Source organism: Leopardus geoffroyi, chromosome C2 (assembly GCF_018350155.1).
Source record: "Leopardus geoffroyi isolate Oge1 chromosome C2, O.geoffroyi_Oge1_pat1.0, whole genome shotgun sequence".
Taxonomy (NCBI): Eukaryota; Metazoa; Chordata; class Mammalia; order Carnivora; family Felidae; genus Leopardus; species Leopardus geoffroyi.
This window is the reverse complement of record NC_059333.1, coordinates 11605902-11610991: the sequence shown is the minus strand read 5'-3', so window position 1 is coordinate 11610991 and position 5090 is coordinate 11605902. Positions and strand designations below refer to the sequence as shown.

At 40.0% G+C, this 5090-nt stretch overlaps 1 protein-coding gene across 12 annotated transcripts in view; it reads left to right on the top strand.

Moving 5' to 3' along the window:
• ITSN1 (intersectin 1) overlaps positions 1-5090 on the top strand; it is a 221636-nt gene that overhangs the window by 63474 nt on the left and 153072 nt on the right. The window lies entirely within an intron of this gene.

Below are 5090 nucleotides of genomic sequence, written 5' to 3'. Positions count from 1 at the left end.
CTGTCCACAGAGGCCTTTTTTATTAGTTCCTTTGGCCAGACTGGGTTTCTACCAGAGTTTTACCTTTTGCTCCTCTGCCTCACTGCATAACTCCATGACTGGGCCAACTCTCGGGGCAGAGCTGCTAGAGAAAAGTGAACAAAAGTTGGGGGGACTTCTGACTGTCTTCTGAAATCTGCCTACTTTTCTTTACTTCTTATTGTCCTTAGGTATTTGTTTTTTAAAACTTTTGCCCAGTTTTTAAAAGTGTTTTTTTTTTTTAAAGTTTATATATTTTTGAGAGAGAAAGAGCAGGGGAGGAGCGGAGAGAGAGGGGGAGAGAGAGAATCCCAGGCAGGCTCCACACCATCAATGTCAGCATGGAGCCCGACCCGGGGCTCGAACCCATGAACTGTGAGATCATGACCTGAGCCAAAACCAAGAGTTGGACACTTAACTGAGCCACCCAGGCGCCCCTGCCCAGTTTTTACTTTTAAGTGGGACAGAGGTTCTAGTGGGCTTATACCACTGTAGCCCAACTAGAAATCTGGTTTGTGGCACTTAGAAATCTTGCAGTATTTTTAAAAAATTATTTTCTTTTTTCAAATTATTGTAATACATATGACAAATATATGTAAAAGTAGGAACAACAGTTTGAACCAAGATGTTATCACCCTGATCTGCCTGTGTGGCATAGAACTGAAAAGGAGGTGGGATTGGAAGGTTCGATCTGGTTGCTTCATTGTGTGTTACTACTTTGTCTGGGGTTCCCCAGGAGCTGAGGAGAACCTAGCTGTAAATAGCATTTGAAGTGCCTGTGGCTAAAAGAAGTGTGTGTGGGAATATTCCAGCGTCATCCTTAAACCAGCATTTGGATGTTCGTGTTAGTAATAAATCTGGAAGGTACATCTTCTTCACACCTCAAAGCGATTTAGTTTTTATTAGGTCCATTCCTTACCAGGACCTGGCTTAAGTTGAGTGACAGTTAAGGAACAAGGCTTGGATTGGGGAGGGAAGAGACAGAAGGGCTTTAGTTTGCAAGTGTAGGGCGCAGGCTGAGGTTGCAACCCTTTCCATTGTTACTTACGGATTTAAGATGACGAGGAAGCAGACAGGGTAGTTAGAAGGGCCAGAAGATAAATTTTGTCTGACGCTGCTAATAATGAAGTGAAGGCTTTTGGGGAAGAGGTTCACAGAGCGGGGCAGAGGGAGGAAGTGGGGGATGATTTCCTGAATTCTAGGAAGGACAGTAAACAGCACATACTTAGTTTTGAGAGAGAGAGAGACACGGAGGGAGTGCATGAGCAGGGGAGGAGCAGGGAGAGAATCTTAAGCAGGCTTCATGTTAGTGCAGAGCCTGATGCAGGGCTCAGTCTCACTAAGGTGAGAATCATGTCCTGAGCTGGAATCGAGAGTCGAATGCTTAACCAATCAAGCCACCCAGATGCCCCACTTTTTTTTCTTTTTAAAGTTTTTTTTTTTTTTTTTTTCCCCAGCAAATACTCTTTGCAAGGAGCCACTGATCATTAAAATATACTTTGGGGCACCTGGGTGGCTCAGTCAGTTGAGCGTTCACCTTCGGCTCAGGTCATGATCTCATGGTTTGTGAGTTTGAGCCCTACATGGGGCTCGCTGCTGTCAACACAGAGCTTGCTTCAGATCCTCCCATCTCCCTCTCTCTCTCTGCTTCTCCCCTGCTCACTGAACTCTATCAAAAATAAATAAACTTTAAAAAAAATTTTTAAAAATATACATAGATACTTTGGACTATAGGAGTTGTTATACTCTGTGACTCTCAAAATAGCTGTGAAACACTTAAAGTAAGGCGTATAATTGTATCTAGGTGAAAATGGTCACTACTTTTGTTACCATAGTTTAGTATTGGTTATGCTAATTTCATAAGCTGTGGAATTGTTTTAGTAAAAGGAATTATTTGTTTCTTGAAGGTTAGTTCAAACTCACCCCTAAAATTATTTTTTCTTGGGACCTTTTTCATGTTATACCTTTACATTTCAGGTTAGTTCTATGCTCTCTTAAAGTATTATGTCCTTTTAAAAGATCAGTTTGGAAATTACAGTGAAGTAGAAATCTAACCATTGTCTCTAGATTCTCTGTTGCATAGAATTGTGTATAATGTTTCCTTAAGCAAAAATTCTAAAGAAAATGTGAGCAAATTGGACCTAGTTATGTAGTAAGAGTAACATGCATATCTGAGTTGGGTTTATTACATAAATTCTAGGATAATTTGTGTTAGGAAATATATCACTATAATTTAGTATGCTAATTAAAAAAGAAATAAATGGCCATCTTATTAAATACTCTAAAAAAGCCTCTGAAAAAAATTAGCAGGCTTTTCTAATGAAAGTTTAAGTCAAATAAAAATGATGGAAAACTGTCTAAACATGGCAAAAGCTATTTACCAAAACACAATAGCAGATATAACTATTTATAACGTATTTAACTGCCTAAACATGGCAAAAGCTATTTACCAAAACACAATAGCAGATATACCTATTTATAACCTATTTCATTGGTTATGAAATATCAATACTTATTAAACACCAAAACCATCACCATGAAAGCCAGGGGCAATATCAAAATTCCTGCCTTTCCACCTATTACATAGCGTAGCTTTACTGGTTTGGGCAAATAATGCAAGCTTAAATTCTTTATTCTCAGAGGATATAGATCTAGAAAACCTGAGAGACTCATCTGAGTGCCTTAGCACCAATAAGAAAATGTGGTAAAGCGGCTGGGTACCAAGAAGATAGATAAACCAGTAACTTTTCTTTATTTTGCAATAAATAGTAAAGAATGGAAGTAAACCAGAACAGAATGTTTTCTCATGTTCTATATATGAAATATTTGCATTACTATGCTTTTAAAAAATGAGAGCCTACTGCTTTTGCAAAGCTCAATAAAAAGATGTATGATTTGTCAATTTTAAGAGCATTATGAAGATTAAGTGAGATGAAACATTAAACAATTTTGGAAAATCATCAAGCTCACCTCTATAGTGTATTGAGCGAGAAATTGTGGAAGAAGAGAATAGCAGCTAATTTCTTTTTTTTTTTTTTAAGGTTTATTTATTTATTTTGAGAGAGAGAGTGCACATGCATGCAAGAGAGAGAGGGAGAGAGAGAATCCAAAGCAGGCTCCACGCTCAGGGTGGAGCCCAGCAAGGGTCTAAGATCTCAGGATCCCCAATAGCAAGATCACAACCTGAGCTGACATCGAGTCGGAGGCTCAACCTACTGAGCCACCCAGGTGCCGTAAAGGGAATTGGCAGTGAGAAGTGGCCTGCCTCAAAACGGGATCCACAGACCCCCACTTAAATATGGTGGCTTGACCACATGTATCTTTTCTTCTTCCATCACATCTGCAGTGATCGCAAAGGAAGCACAGCAGTTGTTAACACATAGGGAGAATGATAATAGTAGAGAAGATAGTGAACAAAAGATCTGAAGAATTTTTTGGAAACAGAGTGAATAGAGTGGTAACCGAGTTCAGAGGAAGGTACAACCTAGTGCCTACCGAAGGGCGGCAGAGATGAGGGACAAATCAGCAGCCCCCAGGAGTGTCTTGACAGGATTCAGAGTATTTGGTGGCTGCCAAAGGCAGAGGTCAGTTTTGTAGCTGAAACGGAAGTTCTTGAAAAGTCTATGTCCAGATCTTTTGGAATGTCTTCTGCATCCCCAGCAAACATGATTTCTTCAGTCCCATTTTTCCTGGGGAGATGGGTCAAGCACTAGAACCAGAGATGCTTCTGACCAGAAGAGTAAAGGTCGGGGCTGAAAATATAAGGAGTAGGTCTTAGTGTACATCCGGAAGTATAGCCCTTCACTTACTCCTGCCTTTTCTACTCCTCCCCAAAAGCCAGCACCCTCCCATACACTTCTTTCTGGCAAAACTGAGCAGCTTGAATGAAGAGACCTCTGCGTACTGACATTGGAGGTCTCCGGGTGAAATGTGACTGTCATCTACAGCAGTCCATCAATCAAGAGAACTGGCATCCATGCTGATTTTTTTTAGTACCTCACTGTTAAATATGAGGAAGCAGCCAGGGATCACCAGATAGATGAGGAAAGCCTCAAAAGTGACAGAGACCCAAAACAGTCGGCCAACAAACAGAAAAAGGGATCAAATGATGTAAGAAACAGAAGAACATGGAAGAGCAAAATACTTCCTTCCCACCCAAAAAATCCGGGGAGTAAAAGGTGTTGTGTCCGTTAAAAAAATGACAGAGTACTAGGAATAAAGAGTTAAGAACAAGAAAAAGCTTTTGGAAGTTTAAAAATATGATATTTGGGGGAAAAATCCATGGACAGATTAAAATAGGAAATTGAAGAGTATTAGGACAAGGGACTGTAATTGTAAATATCTAAAAGTAACTAAATTTTTTAATGCGTGAATATTTAGTACTCATTTTTGACTGTATGCCTCTTCCATGTTGAAAAAGCAAATACTAATTTTGGATTATTTTAGTTCGGGAAGAAGACAAGGTTCACCTTGGCTATTCATGAACAGATAACGCCTGATGGGGATATTGGAGCATTGGGTTTGTGATTGGTATTCTGGACAGACATTGACATAGGATACATTGTTTATGGCCTTTCTCAAAATCTCTCAGTAGTGATTGCAGACAGTGTTTTTCATGGGTGGAACGCAGGCTGTGGAGTTCGCTATCCCTGCTCCAATCCAGCTTAGTCACCAGATGTGTGGTATTGCTTTAATCACTTCATCTCTCTAATTCTCATTTTCCTCATCTGTAATAAGGGGATGGTAATACCTGTCTGTCTTACTGATATCATAGGGCTGTGATGATGAAGAGGTTTAAGAGCTATAAATCACCCAGAACAGTGTGCAGCTTGTACTAAGTGCTCATTAAAAGAAGCTGCTGTTACAACCATCAAGCAGATGGACTAGTATATGCAGATAGTTAAGTAAAGGCGTACATTTAAAGAGTAACAAGTAAAACCTCAGTGATATAATAGGCTGTTCTGAGCGAATGGTATCACTCACCAGACTGAAAGCTTCACATTCCCCAGTGCCTGCCATTGTAGCTGGCACTAAGAAGCTGCAGAGAATGAATGAATGAACCCCTTAATTGT